This window comes from Gymnodraco acuticeps, unplaced genomic scaffold (genome assembly GCF_902827175.1).
Source record: "Gymnodraco acuticeps unplaced genomic scaffold, fGymAcu1.1, whole genome shotgun sequence".
NCBI classification, from domain to species: domain Eukaryota; kingdom Metazoa; phylum Chordata; class Actinopteri; order Perciformes; family Bathydraconidae; genus Gymnodraco; species Gymnodraco acuticeps.
The window spans coordinates 160,355-188,032 of record NW_022989805.1 but is presented as its reverse complement, the minus strand read 5'-3'; the positions used below and the strand labels follow the sequence as shown (position 1 = coordinate 188,032).

At 39.7% G+C, this 27,678-nt stretch overlaps 2 pseudogenes; both read right to left on the bottom strand.

Moving 5' to 3' along the window:
- Positions 1 to 1,561: 1,561 nt before the first annotated feature.
- LOC117553537 lies at positions 1,562 to 12,544 on the bottom strand (annotated as a pseudogene).
- A 748-nt stretch (positions 12,545 to 13,292) lies between these two features.
- On the bottom strand, positions 13,293 to 26,518 carry LOC117553531 (annotated as a pseudogene).
- Positions 26,519 to 27,678: the final 1,160 nt, after the last annotated feature.

The following is a 27,678-nucleotide window of genomic DNA, read 5'->3' as shown; positions in this document are numbered from 1 at the left end:
ACGTATTACATTTTCAAATGTTGTAAAGTAAAGTATATGTTCTATACATGCATTCACAGCATTACATCTCCAGGACAACTGGGAAAACTCTACTCTTTCAAAACAACATGTAAAAATGCATTTGTGTGCAATGAGGTAACATGAACACAATGAAATTAAAATGATGTATTTATTGAACCAACAATGGACTTCACATGAATACTAAAACAACTGATGATACTATAAGCAGAAATGGGATCATAGTGGATTCACAAGCACAAAACAGCAGTCATGCTGCAGATCATCAACACGGACCCCCAACACTTTAAGAACAAGCTGCTCCGCAGAACGGGCGCTCTCCTTGTGGCAGCACATTGCTCTACATATTGAGAGATATAGGTTATAAACAAAGGATGGCACACTTTTGTTTTTGGCAAATGTGGCAGTGACCTGACTGATTAACACAGTCCATGACCATGACCATGACACACTTATGAGATGACCTTTTCTTTGGTACATTAGGACTGTCTTTGGCTCTTTTCTGCTGTAACAATGTAAATGTACCCTCTGTGGGACTAATAGAAGGTATTCTGATTCTCGACTCAAAACCACTGAGTAAATGGCAATACTGTCTATTCTGATAATATAAAAACATCAAACGTTCAAACAATCCCCCTGTCCTGGTGAGCTCCCCTTTATGCTCCCCTACACCACCCAGTGTTCAGGAGAATATTACAACAGATTAACAAATAAAAACATACAGATAAAATGGCGTGCAACAAGATAACATGTATTTATGATCACTCACCTGAAACTTGGCTGATACTCAAACAATATGTCAGCTTAATAGAGTCAAAGTCAAACTCCTCTGTTGTGTTACACAGACATTCTGTTTCTCACCATCCCCAAAGAATACAAATATATACAAAGAACCATTACTATGCATAAACACCTTTACCACCCACTTGTACATATACACACATTAGAGGCAAGTGTAGTGCTTAAAACAGATAAAGTCATATCGTGGGTGGCTTCAATATTCATGTTGACAACAATAATGATTAGCCCTTACTATTGCATTTAACCCTCTATTAAACACAGTGTCAAATGTGTGATATAAAAATCATTTGTGATTTGATTGAACATTTTCCATAGCAGGATTGATTTAATACATGTATTTACTCACTGAAAAGCACACCATGTTATAAAGACGCACCTGCACCAACTGATCTGTACATTACTGAATTTAGTTTACCATAAAATAGACAAAGTTTAATCTGCACCTTGAGGGCTGGTTAAACTATTGACTATTAAAAAGTAAAACATTCTACTACATCTGGTTAAACAACATAATGCATAGAAACAAAACTATGGGATAGGTTATAACAAATACTCACAAAGTGGAAATGTCTCAATGAGTGGCCTGATTGACCCTGTTGAAAAATTATCATCCAGAAATCTGCTGTCAATGAAGAGGACATGAAGCTCCATCTGCTGACGTGATGAGGATGAGTCAGTATGAAGATCATTGGCTGGCGCACCAGCCTTTTTTTTTCAGTTTTTGTCTGGGTCTTTCGTTTTCTTTTTTTAGATCACTGTTTTCTTCGGCTAGTTTTCTTGCAGCCTCTTTATATTTCAATTCCATTTTTTCCAGTTCTTTTTCATAGTTTTCCTCCATTTGTTTTATCTTCTCCTGTTCTCTTCCCTTCCTGTCTTCTCCCTTTCTTAGTTGTTCATGTTTTTCTTTCTCCTGCTCGTACTCTTCTTGCAACCTTTGAAGTCTTGTTTGCTCCTCTAGTCGTCTCTTTTCATTTTCTTCTTGTAGTTTGATCCGCTCTGCTTCTCTCTCCTTCTCCCATTCTTCCTTTTGCTTTTCCATCTCTCTGTTTTTCTGCTCCAACACTTTTTCCTTCCATTCCATTTGTTCAATTTCTTCCTGCTCTTTCTTCTCCATCTCCTCTTCCACTCTCTTCTCCTCATCTCTTTTCTCCCTCTCGTTCCTTGTTGATATTTTCCTCATTTCTTTAAGCTGTCTGGCTCTCTGCTCACTTTTATCTCTGTCTTCTTCTTTCGTAGTTGTTCATGTTTTTCTTTCTCCTGCTCGACTCTTCCTGCACAAATGAAGTTTTGTTTGCTCTCTTGTCGTCTCTCTTTTCATTTTCTTCTTGTAGTTTGATCCGAGCTGCTTCTCTCTCCTTCTCCCGTTCTTCATTTTGCTTTTGTATCTCTCTGTTTTTCTGCCTCCAACACTTCTTTCTCCCATTTCTTTCGTTGCATTCTTCTTCCTGCCTTTTCTTCTCAGTCTCTCTTCCACTCTCTTCTCCTCATCTCTCCTTCTCTCCCTCTCGTTCCTTGTTGATATTTTCATCCATTTCTTTAAGCTGTCTAGCTCTCTGCTCACTTTCGTCTCGCTCTTGTTTCATTTCTTCTCTTCACTGCTTCCATTTCCTCCTCGTGTTTTCGTTGCATCTCCTCCCTCTGTCTCTGGATTTTCTTCTTCCTTCTCCTTCAGGATTTTCTCCTTTCCTGATTTATGGCCGCCTCGGCCTCTTGAAACATCTCTGAGGTGAAGCAGCGCCGCCATTTTCCTTCAGCATGTTGTTGGTCTTCTTCATCAGCTCTCTGACTTGCCTGCGGTCGCTCTGATCTCTGTTATTGAAGACTTGGTATCTCCCTCCACAGTCATTATGAGTTTTCCCAAGTGATCATCAGATTGTATGTAACTCTCTATTGTTTGATCCAGATCATCTCCTTTAGTGAATATAGGAATGATGAAATCTCCAGATCTCTTGCCAAAACATGTTTTGATCAGTTCCACAGTGTCTTTTTCCTCCTTGGTAAATCGGCCGATCGACAGCACCAGTAAGAACACATGAGGTCCAGGAGACGACAAGGTGATGCATTTCTCAATCTCCTCTTGAACTTCATCATTGGACCAGTGTTGTGTCAAACAGACCGGGGGGTGTCCACCACAGCGACAGGACGTCCGTCAATCTCTCCTGTGGCTTTCTCGCAAAACTTGGTCACTGACTTGGGCCGGCAATAGATTCAAAACATTTTCCCCCCCCAAATGGTGTTTCCAGTTGCACTCTTCCCACTGCCAGTCTTCCCAATCAGCAACCATCCTGAGACACTCTCTGTTCTGACTTTCATCAACATCTCCCTCCTGACTTTCTTTTTAACGTCCTGCAGTTCAGCTTTAAGTCTTCTGTTAGTGTTATCCTGCTCTACAACCTTCTCCATCTGAGCCTTGGTGAACATCTTCATTGTAAAGCTCCTAGATCCTGTACCTCTCATCTCTTCCACAGCATATAACAGCTCTGGGATCTGCTGCTGGCTCTTTATGTTGAGAACAACATGTCTTCCTCCACATCTCTGACGGAGCTCCTGGAGGGTCCTTGTTCTCCTTTAGAAAGTTAACAACAGCTGGAGCTGTAGGATCTGACTCCACAGAGGACAGAATCAAGGTGAAGTCGTTGACCCGAGGGCTAAATGTGTTCTCGAGGGTCTCTAACTCTCCCTTGTCTTCATCAGTGAGGGGACCCCACAGGTAGGCCCAGGATGAAGGCATGGACGCCTTCAGGATCGCAGAGGGAGATACAGCTGAATGATTCCTCCATCACTTCCTCCTGAGGTTTTCCACACAAAGCAGGGAGCTCCCACCAGGGAAACCCTTCGTCCCACACCTCTCCTTGATGTTTAACACACGCTGAGGAGTTGGAGACTGAAGGAAGCTCTCTCTGACCTAAATGGCCTCTGCTGCTGAAGTCTTCCCTGCTACTCTTCCTCCCACACAGAACCAGATTTAAAGCTGGTTTGATGTGTGCAGACTTTGGTGCCATCATCAATCCTGCATCCTCAAAACACATCACAGCTCACATACTCTCCGTTGTTCTCCTTTGCAGTCTGACCCAAACGTGTTAACAGCTCTGAATGGTCAAGGTTCTGCCTCAAAAAACAGTTTCTACACATTCTGATCATGTCTTGTAATGCTGGCTGTTGCCATAACATTTTCATTGAAAACCTGAACTCCCCTCTTCTGGTGGTGATATTAATACCAGTGAATGATCGAATGATTGATCACCAAAGAGTTGCAGGACACTGCAGAGTGTCAGTTTGTGGTTCTCAGTGAAGTACTCAGGCTGTATTACCAGCAGGAACACATGAGGTCCAGGATCAGAGAGCCTCACACAGTTGTTTACATATTGTGAAAGTTTCCGTTGGGTGATGTTGGGATGCAGCAGATCTGGGGTGTTGATAAGGACTATTTCTTTTCCTTTTAACTGTCCACTGACTTTCAGAAACAGGTCTGGTTCTTTCTCAGTGTTGAACGCAGTGTCTCCAAGTATGAAGTTCCCCACTGAACTCCTCTCAGCCCAGCTGTTCCCCAGCAGAACTACCCTCAGCTCAGAAACTGAAAAGGAAAACACAGAATTTGAAAAACTACTCTTCAACAAAAAACTTAATTGGATAATTAACCAATGAAAGAGTAATATATTTAAAAGGTGGACTTGAGTAAAGGTGTCAGCTGTTATCTCAAAACTAGCTAAATCAACAGAGAGCTTGCATACATTAAATGGAGAAAAAACACCAGAAATGATGGTGTACCCATAATCTAAAAAACTGTGATTTTAGATGTTGATTTACATTAAATAATTTTGACACAGTTCTGTTAAACTCACAGGAAGGTGGCAGTAATTCAAAGCTGCTGCTCCGCTTCACAGTTTGCAAATGTTCTGACCCTAAAATAAATCAGAACATTCACAACATATTTCATGAATACTTGAGGAAGGATTGGTTGTTCTTTTTAAATGACTTATGTTGTGTAATATATCACAATAAACAGCATATTCACAGAAATGTTACTAAAGTACAAAGGTTATAATTCTTTATATTCATTATCCACAATCAGAGATGGGGTCATTACTCAAAAAAAGTAATATATATTACATATTACTTTAAAAAAGGTAATATATTACTTTACCCTCATTACTCTCTACATTAAGTAATTTGTTACTTTACATTACTTTTGCGTTCCTCAGCAACAGCCTATAGCCAAAACTTAAAACGTAGGCCTACATGTGCACACATATAACAATTACTATTGCAATAAGGAAGACATAACAAAAGTTAATAAGGGGGAACATTCTAGTTTTTGCTGCTTGTTCGGAGTCTGCACTCACTCAACATCATCACTGTGGGTTCGGGGGTCTTTAGCTACTAGCTTCGTGTTAGCATGCTGCCTCTGCAGGTTTGATGTTGTTGTGTTTGCAGCAGAGCACCTCACCGTCACATTCCTGTCCTTTCTTCTGACACATTTAAAATAATGGGCATACCTCCTCCACCCCTCGAAAGTAATAGCTGTTGATGTCTCTGTCTCAGTCTGCAGCTCAACCCCTGTGACAGCTGCATGTGGACAAGTCGTGCAAATGTTACGGAAATATAAACCTGTGCCGGAAATCACATTTACCAATCTTATCTACCCCTGGAACTAGCTAAACTAGTTATACATGTTTATTACTGTCGTGTCGGGTGACTCATTACTGGATCAGCGAGCTGCATGAGACACAGACGTGCTGTCAGGAGAGGGAGAGGGAGAGAGAGAGGGAGAGGGAGAGAGAGAGAGAGGCTCCGTGTATTAAACCCGCCGTGTTATTATCCAAAGTTACTGTAAACTTCTGAATAATGTAGTAACTACTAGTCTGTCAAAGGGAGAATCTAGTTATTTTTTCGCGCAATGTTAGTAACTATAGTGTCATTACTGAATGTATACTGTAACAGTAGCATGTTTCATTACTCTGTTACCGACAAATGTAATATTATTACAGTAACGCGTTACAACTCTGTCCTCAATAACACATTCTGAACTCACCTGTTGATGCTGTCGCCATAATGTCACTGCAGGAACAAATCTACTTCAGCTGGAAACCAAATGCTCGGTTAAAGAACCTAGGGAGAGTTTGAAAATAGTTTTGGTGTTAATAAAACAAAACAAAACAAAACATGCTCTTAACAATCATTTGTCTGAGAGACAATTTTATTTTTTGAATATTGTGAAACAATGACTTTGTCTAAATTACTCTATGTTTCTATAAACTGTATATAAGTGAAAAGAAGTTTGTTATAATCATTAGGTTTGACGATGAGTTTGCTTTAAAAAAGAAATCATCGATCCAATCTATGTTTTAGCTTCGTATTCATAGCTATAGTGGTGATGTTAGTGGTACAAAGTTAATGTGTTAAGAGTGGCGTACGGTGGGGCTTTAGACAGTTTTAGACAGGGCCTTCAGTAAACAATTGAAAAGCACATACAGTACACAGTTTACACGTCTCTGTTCCAGCCAACGCAGCCATAATCGAGTAATGCGCACATGATGCCAAACAGTCTCTCAACAATACGACAGCTGATCAACAATCACAACAGTAAGCTTGATAGGGCTGGGTTAAATGCAGACGAAATGTTCCAACATTGATCAATGAAGTAATCTATTATTAAACTTATGTCATTGTGCACTCTCACGCCGCTCTAGTAATGTACTCACCCGTCACTTGTAGATAAAGTCCATGCTACGAAGGGAGTGTGACTCCATGTTGTGACATGCCCGATTTGCATTCCACAGTGACGCATCCTAAAACCCGGAAGTAAGATGTTGTAGAAGGGGAGACACACTTTTACAATTCAAGGTTTGTATTCTAAACTTTACTAAAGGAATATTCTATACATGCATTACATCTCCAGGACAACTGGGAAAACTCTATTATTCCAATTGTGTGCAATGAGGTAACATGAACACAATGAAATTAGAATTATGTATTTATTCAGAATCAGAAATCCTTTTTTAGTCCCACAGCGGGGAAATGTACATTGTTACAGCAAAAGTGGCATAGCAGGTACAAAAAAAGGTATGCAATAACACAGAATAAGCTAACACATTAATATATAGAAGAAAACACACATTACCTGTGGAAGCTATTCAGTATTTTTCACATTTATTTAATGTATTTATTTGTTATTTTGTAGAATTAATTAATTTACAGCCATATTATTTAAGTTAAAGAGCTTACGAAATGCTATTAGCACCTGTTAGTGGGCTTGGTATATGATAGAGGTTACATTTGTATTGTGAAATGTGCCATATGATTTTTTCATTATTGATGTATTTTTTAATAAATCACGATTATAACAGCATACAAATGTTGTCAGTTAGTAACAATCGTTCGTCGCTCTGGAAACAACAACTTCGGTCATTTCCGGCGGTGACGTCATGAGTAGAACACAGCTGAGCAGAACACAGCTGAGTCACCATTGTTTAAATGCCTTGAAGCGGCAAATATTAAAACAAAGGATGCACAACAACAAAACGCGAAGAATAATCGGCAAGCGATGTGTGGTATGGGGATGTGGGGCCGTCTCCAAATCTGGCTATGTGGCCAAAAAATTGTCAAATGTCGCGTATATGGACCAAACAAGTGCGTCGTACGAGGGCGGACTTTGCTGGACCAGGTAACCCGGGGTCGATGAAACCTACAATTTGTGGGCAGCACTTTGAAAGATCGTGTTTCGACCAGTCCACAATGCTCGCTAAGGAAATTGGATTCAAAAAGAATTTCAAACTGAACAAAGATGCTGTTCCAACAATACTGCCAAGACCCCAAATGCCAGCACAAGCCACCACGCCGATTCCTACATGTCCCCCGATGCAGAGTCCTCCACTAAAGAGACGGCGAAATGCATTCTCCAAAGGGAGAGAGAGCGAAGGTAATCCGCGCTACTTGTTGTTCAATGTTTACAAGCATAAAGCCTGAATCAAAATGACATGTAAAATCTCACACATTTATGAGTTGATGAAGTCATGATGCCATATATTATTGCATGCACTTTGCCCATGAACAGCATTTATAGTAAAATTATACCTCATACAACCGCTTCAAATGTCAATATTATTACATAGGTATTGGAAACTTTGTTAAATGAAGCCACTGACAGAACTGAGGATAGCAACAATCTATTGGACATCCACACTGGGGAGGAAACTGTGTCTACACCAGTAAGTATACAGAACGGACTGTACAAATACAATTTGTATCTTCATCACATGTATGTACATAATTCATATATGTAATTGTTTGATTTTATAGCATTGCTCTCTCAATCAATTCAACCACATGTTGTATTATGTATGTTATTAGATATTATATTATGTATAAACGTGTGTTACCTTATTTACTAACGGTATCTCGGCACCGAAACCGTAGTTTCGGGTTTCTGACTTGGCTCGTTGTCAGCCGGTGACCAGCTGCCCAGACATTTCGCGGGGGAAAAGGATGAAAACGGGGCTTCGGGTGCCGTGGGAAGAACCTCCATGTATTCACGTTCTTCACAGTAATCAGTTACATTGACACTGTATTGCATAGGCCTACAGACCAGCGCCATATAGATAGAATACAGACTACAGAGCTATTTATTGTTTGTCAATCTTATGTTTTTGAAAGTAGGCTAATACATTAACTGAAGGGGCTGGGCCGGGAGAGAGCGAGGCCCGCGTCAGAGGTCCACCCAAAACCGTCATGAAAAAGTTTAGCATTCTAATGCATCTAACTTTATGCACAATATAATAGTCTGGCCAGCCCTGCAGCCCGTTCTAGGTTCTGATTGGCTCTCTAGGTTGGCATTCTAGCTTCTGACTGGCTGTCCAGGTTGTCAATCACAGCCGTGGGTATATTATACTTACGACTAGTATATAGTACAATTTCAAGCTAGTTTCAAAAATGTATTTGTAAAGTTGTGCTGTGTTTTGTACATTTCAGAATGAAATTGATGTGCAAACGGACCCCCCTCCACGAATACACCACAAGTCAGTATCTCTACCGCTACTTGAATACTGTGGCTCAAACTGGTATGGTTCCACCACGTTAGACTCACCGGCATCCTCTTCAATAAAATCCTCCTCTTCTTGAAAGTGCACCGAGTCTATTGACGACTCACTGTCACTCGATTCTGTCGAAATATCCGAGCCAGAGTCCGACATCAGCCATATAGTAAGTGTATTATTCAAAAAGGGTTCTACTCGTGACGTGCGTGACGTAACTAACCGGCGAAAGCCGTTTGGTCCGGAGCCGTCGTGTAACATCGGAAGCGAGCATGGAAAGTTGTAATAAATCACGATTTATAAATACAGCGGGCATATTGTCATCAATGACAAATGATTTCCCATTAATAATAGTATTTATTATCCTAATAAGAACAGTGTTGTCCTTCATTTCGTAAGCTCTTTAAGTTGTGTTCCAGCTAAAATGCTTTTATTTTTGAAGGTGATGGGTCAATGTGGGCACACAGCTGGGTTTATTTAAGTCAATCAGGGCACAGCAGCAGTCAGTGGGCACCGGGAAGGTCTATGGTTTTTTACCAGTGTCAGGGCTGAGCAAACATTTCAACACCTTTTGCTGTATTGTTCTTGCCAAGGTGAAACTAATAAATACCACAAAAACGTTGATGCCTTGTCTGGACAATGGACTCATTACCAACTCATGATCTGCATAAGATCCACTATACCTGGTGCCTCAGTGGCCTTTTGAAGTTTTATTGTTGTTGACAAATAGCCGCTACATAAATGACCTATACCAGAATATAAATAAAGACAAATAAGTAGGTAAGTACACACCCATGGCTAAAATTGTGAACTTCAGAACTTATTGACACATAAAAAGAAATGTTGGGACATTCATTACAATGATTGTTTCACATAAAGGTGATTGTTGCACAGTATTTCAAGAAAAGTGCATCATTACACATCATTAAACAGGAACCCCAACACTTTAAGAACAAGCTGCTCACAGAAAGGGCGACCTCTTGTGGCAGCACATGCTCTAAATATTGAGAGGTATAATAAAACAAAGGATGACAACATTATTTTGGCAAATGTGGCAGTGACTGACTGATTAACACAAGACCATGAACATGAACACACTTACTGAGATGACATGTTCGACTCAAAACCACTGAGTAATTTGCAATACTGTCTATTCTGATCATATAAAAACAACATAAAAACAATTTCATACAACCCCCTGTCCTGGTGAGCTCCCCTTTATGCTTCCCTGCACCTCCCAGTGTTCAGGAGAATATTACAACAGATTAACAGATAAAATGGCTGCAACAAAGATAAGTAGTTATGATCACTCACTGAAACTTGGCTGATACTCAAACAACATGTCAGCGGTGTCAAAGTCAACTTTATTGTCAATTCCTCTATTCGGGAATACAAATTTATAAAAACAAATATATACATACACTCCTTTACACCTACTTATACTTGTATATATGGAAACAAATATACATATTATGCACACATTTAGCGGTAATAATACAGATAAGACACAACAGTAAATATATTTTAAAAATAACGGATGAGATGCCACTCCACCCAGTCACATTAATACTCATATTCTTCGAGGAACAGGCCAAGGAGGTGGAGCTGCAGCCATCTTTGATTCTACTTATCAACCCTAAACGGAAATCTTAACTCCTTTGAAAGCCTTGTTCTTAGTCTTTCAACCTGGAAAACACTGCAGCCATTCTTACTTGTTGCAGTGTATCCCCAGGTCCTTATTCAGAGTTCCTATCACAATTTTCTCAAGTTTGATGCTTAAAATAGATAAAGTCATTATCCGGGGTGACTTTAATATTCATGGTGACAACATGATAACCTTACTATTGCATTTAACTCTCTGTTAAACGAATGTAAAATGTGTGATATTGGGCTATATATTGATTGAACATTTTTCATAGCAGAATTTATTTCATACATTTATTTCCTCACTGAAAAACACACCATGTTAAAAAGACACACCTTCACCAACTGATCTGTACATTACTGAAGTTATTTTAGTTTAACCGTAAGTCCATAAAACAGACAACGTTTAATCTGCACATTGAGGGTTGGTTAAACTATTGACAATTCAAAAGTAAAACATTCTACTACAGCTGGTAAGGTTATATTTGCAATCAGTAAAAAGGAATATCTGTGGCTTTCCAAACAGCATAATGCATAGAAACAAACCAACAAAAAGATACTCACAAAGTGGAAATGTCTCAATGGGTGCTAGTTCTTTCTGAGTAGCTTGGATTGGAACCTGTTTGAGAATGATCATCCAGAAATCTGCAGTTCAATGTAGCGGACATGATGCTCTATCGGCTGTCGTGATGATGATCATGAGTCTGTATGAAGATCAGAGGATGGTGCACTTGTTTTTATTTTTCAGTTCTTGTTCAAGGCTTTTCGTCACGTGTTCTATTTCCCGCAAGCGCTTGCATATATCATTGTTTTCTTCAGCTTCTTTTCTGGCCTCCTCTTCATGTTTCATTTCTTTTTGAAAGTTTTCCTCCATTTGTTTTTTCTTCATCTCTTTTTCTCTTCTTAGTTTTCCTAGTTGTTCTTTTTCCTGCTCATCTTGTTTTCTCTTTTCATTGTCTTCTTGTTTTTTTTATCCGTGCTGCTTCTCTCCTTCCATTTAGATTTTTGCTTTTTTATCTCTTCTTTGTTGTGCTCTCTTTCTCCGCCATGTATTTGCTCCCATTCCATTCGTTGAATTTCTTCCTGCCTTGTATTCTCTATCTCCTCATCTCTCCTTCTCTCCTCTTGTTCCTTGTTGATAATTTCCTCCATTTCTTGAAGCTGTTTGGCTTTCCTCCTCTTACTTTCGTGTCTCTCTTGTTTCTTTCTTTTCTTCATTACCTCCATTTTCTCCATGTGTTTTTGTTGCAGCTCTGTCTCTGTATTTTTTTCATCCTTCTCCTTCAGGATCTTCTCCACTTCCTCCTTTATGGCCGCCTCGGTCTCTTGAAACATCTCTGAGGTGAAGCAGCTGCCGCCATTTTCCTTCAGCATGTTGTTGGTCTTCTTCATCAGCTCTCTGACTTGCCTGCGGTCGCTCTGATCATTGTTATTGAAGACTTGGTATCTCCCTCCACAGTCACTTATCAGTTTCTTCAAGAAGTCATCAGATTGTATGTAACTCTCTATTGTCTGACCCTCCAGATCATCTCCTCTGGTGAATATAATGATGATGAAATCTCCAGATCTCTTGCCAAAACATTTTTTGATCAGTTCCACAGTGTCTTTTTCCTCCTGGGTAAATCGGCCGATCGGCAGCACCAGTAAGAATACATTAGGTACAGGAGACAACAAGCTGATGCATTTCACCATCTCTTCATGAACTTCATCATTGGACAGTGTTGTGTCAAACAGACCGGGGGTGTCCACCACAGTGACAGGACGTCCATCAATCTTTCCTGTTGCTTTCGTGCAAAACTTGGTCACTGACTTTGAACTGGCAGTTAAATCAAAATATGTTCTGCCCAAAATGGTGTTTGCAGTTGCACACAGTTCCCACTGCCCAATCAGCACCATCCTGAGACACTCTCTGTTCTGTTCCAGCTCTACAAACTTCTCCATCTGAGCCTTGGTAAACATGTCCTTTGTAAAGCTCCTAGATCTTTTACCTCTCATGTCTTGCACAGCATCTAACGGCCCGTACACACAGCAGCTTTTGGCGATTTGTCCACCGCTTCCAGCGCGTCTCCGCCCATTGACTTTGAATGGGGATGACGTCACTTTCCCTCGCTTTTCGCCGAACTGCATTGTGGGGGGGGCGAGGCGAAGATTTCCAGGATTCCAAAGTTGAACAATGTTCAACTTTTGAGGCTGAGCTGGAAGCGACAGCCAATCAGATCCGTTTATGCAAATCTGACAGTTCAAGCGCTAGCCAATCAAACCGCGTGCAAGCTGGGAGAACCAGACCCGCAGTTCATTTCTATATTCCACAAAAATGGAGGAGAAGTTAGTTATTGCGGTAGCAAATCACCCGGTTCTTTATGACCAGTCTCTATTTACTTACCGGGATACAAACCGGAGGAACCAGGCATGGAGGGAGGTGGCAGAGGCAGTGGGTGAAACTGGTAGGTTTTCGCTTGTTTGGGGATTTTATATCCAGTTTACTTCGTTGCTAGTTTACTTCGTTGCTAGCAAGCATAGACAGTATCATTAGCCAGCATGGAATGTAGCATAAAATAGCACCATAAACAATAATCTCATAAATGTTCAAAATGTTAAAAAAATAAATGTTCATCATAGCCCTTCCTATTTGACAATAGTGTAGAAGAACCGGGTTTTTTTGCTTTGTATGTCGGGGGCGGGATATTCATGTGATATTCATGTGATTGGTTGTTGGTCGCGAAATCCCCAAGCTGTCAGACACGCCCAGCTCCAGGATTTTCAAGATTTGGTCAAAGCTGCTGTGTGGACACACTGTAACAGCTCTGGGATCTGCTGCTGGTTCTTGATGTTGAGAACAACATGTCTTCCTCCACATCTCTGACGGAGCTCCTGGATGCCCTTGTTCTCCTTTAGAAAGTTATCAACAGCTGGAGCTGTAGGATCTGACTCCACAGTGGACAGAATCAAGGTGAAGTCGTTGACTCGAGAGCTTAATATGTTCTGGAGGGTCTCTATCTCTCCCTTGTCTTCATCAGTGAGGGGACCCACAGGTAGGACCAGGATGAAGGGATCACAGAGGGAGATACACCTGGATGATTCCTCCATCACTTCCTCCTGAGGTTTTCCACACAAAGCAGGGAGCTCCACCAGGGAAACCCGGCGTCCACACACCTCTCCCTGATGTTTAACACACTCTGAGGCGTTGGAGACTGAAGGAAGCTCTCTCAGACCTAAAATGGCCTCGGCTGCTGAAGTCTTTTCCTCCCACACAGAACCAGGTTTAAACCTGGTTTGTTGTGTTTAGACCTTGGTGCCATCATCAAACCTGCATCCTCATCCTCAAACACATTACAGCTCACATGCTCTCCGTTGTTCTTCTTTGATGTTTGGCCCAAATGTGTTAACAGCTCTGAATGGTCAAGGTTCTGCCTCTAATATCTGTATTTATACCTTCTGATCAGCTCTTTTAATGGTGGATGTTGCATAACCTTTTCAATGAAACCTGAACTCCTCTCTTTACAGTAGGTGGTGAAATGAATACCAGTGAATGATCGAATGATTGATCACCAAAGAGTTGCAGGACTCTGCAGAGTCTCAGTTTGTGGTTCTCAGTGAAGTGCTCAGGCTGTAGAACCAGCAGGAACACATGAGGTCCAGGATCAGAGAGCCTCACACAGTCTTTTACATCTTGTGAAAGTTGCCATTTGGTGATGCTGGGATGCAGCAGATCTGGGGTGTTGATAACAACTATTTATTTTCCTTTTCAGTCTACCGACTTTCAGACACCTGTATGGTTCTGAAGTGTTGAACACAGTGTCTCCCAGTATGAAGTTCCCCACTGAACTCCTCTCAGCCCAGCTGTTCCCCAGCAGAACTACCCTCAGCTCAGACACTGAAAAGGAAAAAACAGAATTAGAAAAACTACTCTTCAACCTAAAACTGAATTGGATAATAATGAATGAGAAGGTAATACATTTTAAAAGGTGGACTTGAGTAAATGTGTCAGCTGTTATCTTAAATTTAGCAAAAATCAAGAGAGCGTGCATACATTAAATGGAGAAAAATTTTTGTACCCACAATCTACAAAACTGTGATTTAAATAAATAAATAATTTTGACTCAGTTCTGTTAAACTTACTGCAGAAATTCATAGCTGTTGCGCCGCTTCAATGGTTGCAAATCATGGGACACTAAAGTAAATCAGAACATTCACAACATATTTCATGAATACTTGGAATATTGGTTGTTCTTTTTAAATGACATGTTGTGCAATGTATCACAATTAACCATAGATTCACCTACATTTTACTAAAGTACAAAGGTTATAATTATTTGTATGAATTATCAACAATAATTAAATCTGAACTCACCTTTTGATGCTGTCGCCATAATGTCACTGCAGGAAAAATCTACTTCAACTGGAAACCAAATGCTTGTTTGAAGAACCTAGGGAGAGGATATGTAAATTTGTCAGACTCTCAGTTCATAATAGAAATAAAGTCTACAAATAGTGTACTCTTTGTAAAGTCAAGTTAATCAGAGTTTGAAAATAGGTTTGCTGTTAATAAAGCAAACATGCTCTTAACAATCGGTGTTTAGGAGACAAAAACTATTTTCGAATACTTTGAAAGAAGGACTTTATGTAAATGACTCTATGTTGACACTATTTTTCTAAAAACTTTATACAAGTGAAAAGAAGATTGGTATAATCATTAGGTTAGACCAGGGGTCACCAATCTTTTTTAGGATGAGGGCTACTTTCAAAAAATAAAACAAGTCGGGGGCTACTTTTACTCCTCTTTTTTTGTTTTTTGCAGTGTATATATTTATCACATTTTAACATTATTATATGCTGACCTTTAACCTTTGAGTGCTGTTTGGGTCTGTGGGACCCGTTTTCAGTGTTTACTAAAAGAAAATGTATGCAATTTAATTATTTTAACCTGCTTTATTTGGGGGTGGGCCTCATATCCTCTAGGAGGGGCCTCACATCCTCCAGGGGGGACCTCACATCCTCTAGGGGGGTCCTCACCTCCTCTAGGGGGGTCCGGGGGCATGCACCCCCGGGAAGATGTTTTTTAAAATGTTGAAGTGAAATGCATCAATCTGGTGCACTTTGAGCACAAAATGAATTTATGGATACAGCTCTCAACTCTCAGATGAAAGGGAGCTGTATACTTTTCAATACTCCAATCATCTTTAGAATATCATCACAACCAATAACACATCATTTAAACTTGTTTATTCTTATCTTATGTTACCTAGTAGTTAGCATTCTTTCTTTTTATTTATGCATATTTTACTAATCATTCCCCTTTAAACTGTTTTTTGTACTGTCCTATACACATTGGAATGATTTCTTACTTTATCTATATTACATAGATAAAAGTGTGCTCTCCCTAGCTCTCTCTCTCTCTCCCTCCCTCCCTCCCTCGCTCGCTCTCTCTCTCTCTCTCCCTCTGTATCACTCGCTCACAGAGACTGTGTGCTCCTCCGTGGCGAGGACGGCTTGCGTTAAAAAATAATAAACATATTTGTAAAGTGGGGGGACACAAACGCGATTTCGAAAAGTCAAGTGGAATAAATATATATGCAAGTTACAACACACAGAGTAAAACTCTGCCCCTCATGTGCTGTATAGGCTGGCACGATAGGCTGTTCAATGGGGCTGATGTGTTGTGTTGATTCTGCCAGAAGGAAAATCAGCGGGGAGGTGCCACGTTGCTTTTCTTCCCGACTGCAACGCTGGTCCCGCAAATCAAGCAAGAACGTGATTGGTCGATATTCATTGTGGGGGTGGGGGAGGAGGGGCGTTAGATATAGAGTTGTAGTAAGTAGATAGAGTTCGCTATGATTTATGTGTCGTTTATGCATAGGGTAGATTCTTTTAATTACATTTCCTTTTTTGTTTGTGTATTTTATAATTTTGGATTTGCTTGGCGAGCTATTTTTAGAACATGCCCGGCGGGCGACTCACGTTGCCCCTGCGGGCGACTGAGTGCCCGCGGGCACCGTGTTGGCTACCCCTGGGTTAGACGATGAGTTTGTTTTAAAAAGACAAATCATCTTCCAATCTGTTATAGTTGTGATGGAAGTGGTACAAAGTTAATGTGGTTCCAAGGGTCGTAAACCCGCAACTCTGATCTTGTTTTTATAGCTGTCGTATTGCGTATCAAAAAGGTTTCAACTTTCTTGTTGACATTCAGTCTGAACTTCAGAGTCCAATCTTATAATGTATAGTTATTAGGGGTGTAACGGTACACGTACCCGTACCGAAATTATTCGGTACGGGCCCTTCGGTTCGGTACAGGTGTGTACCGAAGTGTACCGAACGAATATAACGTTAAACGTAAAAAAATTCAGAACGTGAACAACTTTTTGGAAGTAATCTCAGGTGCTGCGTCGCAGCATTCAGAGTAATTTGGTCACATTGGGTTCAACGCGTCATAGAGCGAGCAAGTCATTTCATTGGATGAGAGGCATACTATGAGAGCTGGTCAGAGGGATGCGTTCAAATGTAGTCAGTAATTTGAGGAACTGTCGAAAATTAATGGCGAACGCAGATAAAGTTGAGCTCGAAAATCCTCCAGCATCATTGAAGTTTCCGGTTTGGGAACATTTTGGTTCCGCAGTTACGTACAAGGATGAAGGACAAAGACAGGTGGACCGAACCAAAGCTGTTTGTCGGCATTGTTCAACTAAAATTGGTTACGCGGCTGGCAATACATCAAACTTGCACACTCTTGAAAAGGCATCACCCCGAACGTGAATATCACCGGTACCAAAAGAAAAAAGACTGAAGTGCAAACCCAACTCCCGCTAGCATTTAAGCCTACACCACTCGCAGAGAGTTCAGACCGAGCCAAAGCTATTACAAACGCCATATATCCTTATGTTGCCATGTTAGCAAAGCGCTACCTGGCTGTATCTGCTACCTCTGTCCCTAGCGAGAGGGTGTTCTCCACAGCAGGAGACATTGTTAGTGCCAGCAGATCTGCCCTTTCGGCAAGCAATGTGGACAAGTTAATTTTTCTTTAAAAAAACATGAAAATACAATGACAAGCAAGTCATAATGTCAAACTGGCTGCTTAGGTACAGTACAGTTCAAATACAGATTATTTCAGTTCATCGAAAAGCTGCACCTTAATGTTTATTTTATTATATTTTGTATTTATTTGAGTGAATATTCACAGTTTAATAATAATTAAAAACCCAAAACTAATAGTTTATATTTTGTGAGTACTAGTAGCCTACAGTAAAGTTCAAATACAGATTATTTCAGTTCATCGAAATGCTGCACCTTAATGTTTATTTTATTATATTTTGTATTTATTTGAGTGAATATTCACAGTTTAATAATAATTAAAAACCCAAAACTAATAGTTTATATTTTGTGAGTACTAGTAGCCTACAGTAAAGTTCAAATACAGATTATTTCAGTTCATCGAAATGCTGTACCTTAATGTTTATTTTATTATATTTTGTATTTATTTGAGTGAATACATTATTCACAGTTTAATAATAATAAAAAAATATATATATATATATGTTTTGTTCTGTGAAAAAAAATTCTGCTGTACCGAAAACGTACCGAACCGAACCGTGACTAAAAAACCGAGGTACGTACCGAACCGAAATGTTTGTGAACCGTTACACCCCTAATAGTTATAGAACAATAAAACACATTAATACGTTTCTCAGTACCAGTACATTTCATGGTCGCCCAAAACATATTTTTGATTCATTGCAAAAATGAATATATTCCTTTAAAGGTGGGGGAGGTCATTTTGGAGAAACCAGCTCGAGTGCGCTAGAATTAGAAAAATCTGCCACTTCCTTACAGAGCCCCTCCTCCAACACACACAAACGTGCACATGACCAGTTAGGGCACGAGATAAGTTTGTGCACAGATGGAAGGCTGACAGGCAGGTAGGCCATCCAGTTATTTTAGCCGGGCCGGCTAAAATGATTGGTCGTGCTTTTTACAGTACTACGGCTTCCACAGATTATTTTTTAATGGATTCTTTGTCAAAGCACTTCAGATATTCATTGCTATCGGGATGTTAAGAGCATTCCATGGAATATAACAAAAAGTGTATCTCGAGCCGGTTTCTCAAACGTACCTACCCCACCTTTAAGCTCTGCTGTATTAATGTGGTGACTTTACAAACAGTGATTCTGCTGCAGCTAATCACCTGAGTAGTACGTGTACCTGAGGGTTAGTAACAGTCATTGCATGTAATTTGTTAGACACTTGTATTCAAAGCAAAGCGACTTACACACATTCAATACTGTGGAAAATCCCCACAGGAGCTATTTGGGGTGAAGTGGCCAGGTACACAACGACATGTTGAAAGTGGGGATGGAACCAGTGCTCCCCTGATCAGAAGATCAGCGCACTAAACAACTGAGCCTCCCCTAGTCTTTACTCAACCAACTAAGTATGACTTCTTTCGTACAATTATACACTTTAGTTTTTTTTGCTTATTCAATTAATAATTCAGGTGTGTCTACTCACCAGGTGAGATCCTCTTTGCTTCCATCCATGAAATGTCAAACTCTGCAATGAAGCCGAACTTGAGACGTCCTTTGCTCTCAGACTGAGCTGAGCACATCATAAACGTCTGTCCGCTTAGTTAATATTTAACAATCACAGTTTTATATAATTATACTATACTGTCTGCTGGAGGTATAAAGTATGATTACAGATAACAATTCTATGTGTAGCCGCTCTAGTCACCAATAACAGAGGCACTGACATCTACCTAGGTCTGAATAGTTGTATGCCGTGAATAACTCTGGGACGAGTTACATTTAGTTGAACATTTTACAATTGCATTGCAGAAACATACATCAACATTCAGATTAAATTGTGCCCACAGTGTGTAAATAAATGCAAAATAAAAAATAGAGCTCTTTAACATACAAATAAGTCTCCTTTCTATCATGAATCTCATAAACATCTTTAGTTAGCACGTTTCACAATTTAAACAGAAACTAAAGCATATTTCATTGATAATGAAATGATTTACTCTAATCACCAATGTGTATTTTAAGGCGAGACACCCCAGGTGAAAAGGGTAATTTTTTTTAACTTAAAGATATCAGCTAGAAATTTCTCCAGTTAATTACTTACAATAAGGCAATTGTTTTTTGTATTACAAGTTTGCTGAAATAGCATGTTTAAATATGCAAATGAGCCATTATCTCATTAAATATGCGCATATTTTCACACATTTCAGGAACCGAAATCTGAACTTTGGATAAAGCCAGGTTCAAAATTCTTTCATTTTGTAGTCATATTAGCATCTAAGGCTTTTACAGAAGGGATTTTGGATATCTCTTTGTATCACTCCATAAATCAGAAAATACTGTCAACAGCCCTAAAATATCCATTTTCGCCATGTTGTTAGGTATAAAATGTTGTATAATTCAGGCTATGAATGATATATGAACAAACCCTTCTGTAAAAGCCTTCATAATATTGATAGGAATATAACTGGAAGGTTTGGTGTATGTAAGTGCAACTGAAGTAGACATTTCGAACTCAGAGTAGGAGAAAAAACTCATTTTGAGAAAACGACCTTTAAAGATTGCAGTGAGGCGCTAGCTAAACCCTCCTGTTCTTTGGATGACAGCTTGCGCCTCAACGCACTCTTTGAAGGTATTTCATGTTCGGGGTCATTTGTTTTCTGTATAAACTTGCTTCGTGTAAGTGATGATTGTTGTCGTCTTCTCTGGGAACGTTTTTTCGCCGTTCTTTTGCCATTTTGAGATTAAAATTTCTAGCGGAAAGCTAACCAGGAAGTGTTTTAGCACACCACGTGACGCATCTGAACGAATCACGGGTCCCTCAGGGCTCTGTTCTTGGTCCCCTCCTCTTCTCCTTGTACACAAACTCGCTCGGATCAGTCATTAGCCCGCATGGTTTTTCATACCACTGCTACGCTGACGACACCCAATTAATTCTGTCCTTCCCCCGCTCAGAGACCCAGGTCGTCGCACGCATCTCTGCTTGTCTAGCTGACATCTCTCAGTGGATGTCTGATCACCACCTCAAGCTCAACCTTGACAAGACTGAATTGCTTTTCCTTCCGGGAAAAGATTGTCCCACTCTTGACCTAACAATCAACATTGGCACCTCTGTTGTTTCCCCGACTCAGACTGCAAGGAATCTGGGTGTGACCCTAGATAACAACCTGTCCTTCACTGCAAACATCGCTGCTACAACCCGCTGCTGCAGATACACGCTTTACAACATCAGGAAGATACGTCCCCAGCTGACTCAGAAAGCGACTCAGGTTCTGGTCCAGGCTCTCGTCATCTCACGCCTAGACTACTGCAACTCCCTCCTGGCTGGTCTACCTGCATGTGCCATCTGACCTCTGCAGCTCATCCAGAATGCAGCTGCTCGCCTGGTCTTCAACCTTCCTAAATTCTCCCACACCGCGCCGCTCCTCCGCTCCCTTCACTGGCTTCCGGTAACTGCTAGAATCCACTTCAAGACAATGGTACTTGCGTACCATGCTGCGAATGGATCTGGCCCTTCCTACATCCAGGACATGGTTAAACTGTACACCCCAGCGCTTGCACTCCGCTCTGCATCAACCAAACGGCTCGCTGCACCCGCACTGCGAGGGGGACCCAAGTTCCCATCAGCAAAAACACGTGGGTTTGCTATCCTGGCTCCAGGATGGTGGAATGAGCTCCCCATTGACATCAGGACAGCAGATAGCTTGCACATCTTCCGGCGCAGACTGAAAACTCATCTCTTTCGACTCCACTTCGAGCGATTGAACTATTAACAAAGCACTTATATACTAATAAAGGGCTGGCTTATCTAAAGCCAGTAGAGTAGCACTTGAAATGTTTTTGCTCTATGAAGCCTGATGTACTTATATGATTCTGTTTTCTTCAAGTTAACACGCACTTATTGTAAGTTGCTTTGGATAAAAGCGTCAGCTAAATGCAATGTAATGTAATGTAACCATGAAAACACATTTTAGTCAGCATGAGTCAACATGTAGCTGCATTAAAGCTTTGAAATGAATTAACTACTAAAAGAGAGTGGCTTTAAATAAAATGAAAACAATGCTCCTTTAACATTTAGGCATGCTATCAGCTTCTTTTCGCAATAACAAGTAGGCTACTGTTAGCCATTAACTTCTGCTAGCGTTTAGCAGAAGATTCCTTTATTTAAGTTAAACAAATATTTATTTAGACCCCTAGCTTGCTCACATTATGACAATATATCTGCTCACTTTGTTAAAAACGTTTTGTTTCTGTATAACTTACCTAGTGTTAGACTCTCCTCCGCTGACATCCATCCTCCACAGCAGCCAGAGGTGAAATGGCAGTTGGGACATTTGTTGGCCAGTTGAAAAATGATACATTTGAAATAACTCAACCCTGATTGGGCAGGACGTACACTAATGTGTTGACTATGTGCATCTTTTTTTATATGTACACATATGTGTGTAAAATGGTTTAGAAATGACACTGAATGTGTTGAATTGCCTTTGACACAGCAGTGTTAAAAAAATTATACATGAATTCTAAGAGTGTAATACTTTTAAAAACACTATAGTAATAATATGCATTCATTATGACAATATCCTACAATTACTATAGGAGTGTTCTATCAGGGTTCCTGCAGGTTAGGCCAACTCAAATTTTAGACTTTTTAAGACCACTTTAAATAGAATGTAAGACCTATTTCACGGCAATAAAGTATGAAGGAAAATTGCTATGAAAGAAGAAATACGTCCCATAATTACTTACAAAGTAAATGTATTCATGTTCAACATAAGAACAATGACTGAACATAACAGCACAGAACTGTGTTAGCGTGTTAGACAAAAAGTGTGTATGTGTGTGTGTCTCTGTGTGTGCGCGTGTGTTAGGGCTGTACAATTAATCGTATTTTAATCGCAATTATTATTTTGGCCTGCCACAATTACGAAAACAACATAATCGAAAAAAACTATTATTTAGCTTTGCTAGGTTGTGACAGTGCACTACAACATATTTGATCTAATTAATTTCTAATTTTTATTTATCATATTTATATATGTTTAGTAGCTTGTGGAAGTGCGCTCCAAAATATTTGTTGATCTTGTTTATTGGTATTTATTATTTTGATATTATTTATTTAAATGTATCATTTATTTAATTAATTTTTGTATTGGTTTTTCAGTTGAATTATACGTTGTTCAGGGTAATCAACAGTTAAAAAGATACTATTCAAATTATTATTTGTTTTAAAGTTCAATAAATGGATGTTTTCAAAGTCAATGAATAATCGTATTTAATAATTGTGATATGAATTATTGACCAAAATAATCATGATTATGATTTTTGCCACAATCGAGCAGCCCGTGTGTGTGTGTGTGTGTGTGTGTGTGTGTGTGTGTGTGTGTGTGTGTGTGTGTGTGTGTATGAGAGAGAGAGAGTGACATGAGCTATACTCAGAGCTCTGCTGCCTTGGCTACAATCTTTCATCGTTGCTGTTGTGTGATTGGTGTTTAACTACGGTATTTAGCGTGTACAGTACCTCCGCTTTTAGGGTTGACGCAGACCCAAATGTCGCCCGGAGGTCCCCCGGTGTTGTTGCGGGAGCTGCTGCATTAGCTGCTGCTGCACTAGCTGCTGCTGCACCAACTAACGCTACATTAGCAAAACAAACGCTCATTTATTTTGCAAAAGGTGCAGCGGGCTTCAAACACGTTCCCCTCCACTGGTTTCAACCAAGCACTAAATTCGATGTTTTCCAACCAAATACGGTTGAACTGACACTTCCCCATATTTATTTGTAAGTAGATTCGAAGATACATGAGTTTCTGACTGCCGCTAGCTGAAGCTTGGTTGCTAGGTTACTAGCTGGGTGTTCTCCGATAAGGGGCCGGAAGGAAACAAAGTTAGTGATTACTGGTTCCATGTTGATGTAATTCAATACAAATTGTTGGGGGGAACTGAAAGGCTATTACCGTACTGGTTACTTTACAGCCCGGATATTTCCCCTAAAACACATTTAGACGCGATCGCTACACAGAAGTACCTTTCAAATCCCATCATTTCTAAGACCTTTTAAATCATATTTAAGACCTTTCTTATTTTTTTGTTCATATTTAAGACCTTTTTAAGGCCTCAAATTCAGATTATCAAATTTAAGACTTTTTAAGACCCCGCGGGAACCCTGTCTATAGTGTGTTCAAAAAACAACTACAGAAACACTATATATTATACTATAGTTGTACTATTTAAAATAATATAGGAATAATATGGAAACACCAAAATAAAACACTATAGTAATAATATGCATTCACTATGACAATATCATACTATTACTATAGGAGTGTTCTATAGTGTGTTCAAAAAACAACTACAGAAACACTATATATTATACTATAGTTATACTATTTAAAATAATATAGGAATACTACAAAGATCTAGATACATAGTATTACTATTGAAATATTATAGGGCTACCATAGCTAATAAAATGGCACTCCAGAAAAAACTATAGTAATACGATAGCTGGTGAAAAATACTATAGAACACTACAAACTCACTATAGGATGCTATACAACTCTTATAGTATACTATAGTAATACTATAGTTCATTTTCGTAAGGGTAGTTAGTAGTGCTGGGGGGAAACGATTATTTTGAAAACGATTAATCGGGCGATTATTTGATCGATTAGTCGACTAATCTAACGATTATTTTTCTGTTGTTCAATTCATAAAAAACGTAATGTAAAAAAAACGTAATGTAAAAAAAATTGTTTTCACGATACTGTGTCTCAGGGGATCTTAATATTTAAGAACCTATTAATGTGTTATACCAGATTAACGGAAATAATCTCAGCTAACTGACGATACAAACCATGTTTACCAAAACAAAACACAAGTCTCATAAGAAGCATCTAAATGACCCCTGAGCGAAAAATGCTAACGGACATTGGCACAGAACTCAAGATAAAAGTACCCTTATTACTTATCGTAGCTGCACATACAATATATCCGATTAAAGCTGAGACTCCACAGATTATGTAGGTATATAGTATTATCACTGAGTGATCCGGACTCGCGACAGGGGAAGCAAATACAGTCATCACAACACGTACCTTCACAGAGCTTCTCGGGAGATCGTCTCACCACCGTAATCTGATCAAAAGACGTGTTCAATGGCATTAAAATGAGAAAAAACGCGGCTGAATCGGTTAATCCATAGGTTTTTAACGTCTATGTATAAAAAAATGATTGAATTTATAATCCATAATTCCATTTTATGTAAAAATCGGAGAGCAAATGCTAGCTGCTAATGGTAGCCACCACAGCTAGCTGCTGCTTCTGCTAGGCTATGCAGCAGTCTCAGTGAGATATACATATATAAATATCTTTGCGTTTTGGACTAACTTTAAAATATTCCCATGCTTTTGAAGACCTAGGGCGAGATGTTTTCGTTTGGGGGCTTCGTGCGCAATCCTGTGAGGAGGAGGTGGTAGCCGTTTCAGTCTCCATTGTGTTTGAAGTGCGATTGCGAACTGCTTGTTGCTTTGGGTGACCCACGTGTGTGTAGCGACGTCGTTGACGATATTTTGAAGTCGACGCGTCGCTACAGCACTAGTAGTTAGCATGTTTCACAATTTAAACGGTAACTAAGGCATATTTCATTTAAAATGAAATGATTTACTTTAATCACTAATATGTATTTTAACTAGGGATGCTCCGATCACCAATTTCGGGGCCGATCGCCGGAATCAGTATCGGCCGATACCGATCGCCGATCCAATCGAGTGGGTGGGGCCTAAATGGAAGATTTAAACATCACTTTAAATCTTCCATTTAAAGTGATGTTTAAACTCAGTTAATGGGGCTCATTCACTGGAGCTTCCACAAACAACAATCAACTTAATTATTACATTCAAATGATGTACATTATTCAAGTTTACATTCACTTTGGATAATAACACGGGAGAAATGAGCGGAAGCCTCTCTTTTCCTCTCTCCCTCCCCCTCTCTCTCCCTCCCCCCCCCCCCCTCTCTCCTGACAGCCTGTCAGTATCTCATGCAGCTCACTGATCTAGTAATGAGTGACCCTACAGTAAAGAATAAATATATTTATAATAACTAGTTTAGCTTGTTCCAGAGGTAGATCAAATAGCTAAGTGTGTTAGGTCTAACTCTTGTGTGTTTCGTCCCGCTTACCGGTCCGGCGGGCGGAGCTGCAGGATTTCTGCTTCACACACGTTGCATACCGCTATTTTACTGTCTTTTTCGGACACCTTAAAATAATGCCAGACCGGTGAAGCCATTTTGGTGAGCTTGTTTTGCCGCACACAGAGAAAAGTGTCATGTATTTTACGTCATGCGATCGGCTCTCGCGATCGGCATGTTTAGAGAGCACCGATCGATCGGTAGAGAGTGAATATCGGCCGATATCGATCGGTGACCGATCGATCGGAGCATCCCTAATTTTAACTAGTGATAAATAACTTATATTTTCAACCAACACATCTTACATTCAAGCAGAAATAAATCAAGTATACACTGTAGGTTTTAACAACCAATGTAACTGTTTTTAACCACTTTTTAACTGTTATTCATCTTAACCATGAAAACACATTTTAGTCAGCATGAGTCAACATGTAGCTACATTAAAGCTTATGAAATGAATCAACTACTAAAAGAGAGTGGCTTTAAATAAAATGAAAACAATCCTCCTTTTACATTTAGGCATGCTATCAGCTTATTTCGAAATAACAAGTAGGCTACTGTTAGCCATTAACTTCTGCTAGCGTTTAGCAGAAGATTCCTTTATTTAAGTTAAACAAATATTTATTTAGACCCCTAGCTTGCTCACATTATGACAATATATCTGCTCACTTTGTTAAGAACGTTTTGTTTCTGTATAACTTACCTAGTGTTAGACTCTCCTCCGCTGATACATCCATCCTCCACAGCAGCCAGAGGTGAAATGGCAGTTGGGACATTTGATGGACAGTTGGACAGTTAAAAAATGATACATTTGAAATAACTCAACCGTGATTGGGCAGGACCAGAAGAGTTACGACAACGGAAGTCCAAAAACGGTTATCGTCACGTGGTTCGTGTAGAAGAGGATCGTTCCCCGGAAGTTCATGGCGGGCAATGTGAATGCATTGATAACAGGAGATAGAACTACGATTTTTGGTAATTATTAGTGAATAAAAGTTTTGATTTGCAAAATGTATACAACAAATCGATATGTGTATGTATTTACATCGATATGTTTTAAAAAATAAAATAGAATTTGCTAATATTAAGTGATAATATTAGGATTAGTGTGAACAACTAGTTTACATGGTAGGCTAGCAGTGCCTTGGTTAAAGAGCCTGTTGCTGTTTATTTATAGCTTTGAATTCTTTAAAACCAATATTATCTTCTTAAACTTGTATGGTAGTCAGGAGCATCACTTTCTAATGTTTATTGATATATTTAGAGGGAGGGGATCTAAAGTAATGCTTTAAATTCAGATTAGATTAATGTCTACCATTTTCTTAAATTCATGGTAGTTTCAGTAACCATGGTAATTGAGGACACAAGTTATCTAAATGACTAATGTCATCTTTATGGCTTTCAGAAAGGACAGGAGACTGACAGGTGACTATCAAATGACTAGCAGCAGCAGCATGATGATGATGATGTTAAATGTGTTGTTTTAGGAACATCCAAATACATGGAATTCAATAAACATTGAATAGCATATCATGCAGTTTGTCTGTGCCTTTTCCTCCGTGTTGTCCTGGTTTGCTGTGCTGCCTCCTAGTCGCCACCATGGTTTGCTGTGCTGCCTGGGGATGCTCCAATCGCTTAGAGAAAGGAGTACAAATGTACAGCTTCCCCACTGACACAGAGCGGAGGAAGCAGGAGCAATTTCACGACCAACAGCAACAAAATATGTGATTTATATACAAACACTGCATTTGCACTTTTTCACAAAACGAAAACCACAGCATTGGGAAAGCTTAATGTTTTGTTTAATACAAAACACAGGGAAAGGCTTGAAAAACACTGAGAGTTGAGACTCAGGGTGCAGGGTGAGGGTCTCAGTGCAGGTATTCAGGCTCCATTGAATCCCCCTCTGGTTCTTGTGCTGAAAGAGGGAGTAACAGATAGGAGAAAGGGTTATACACACCTATATAGCACACCTATTGGATGGG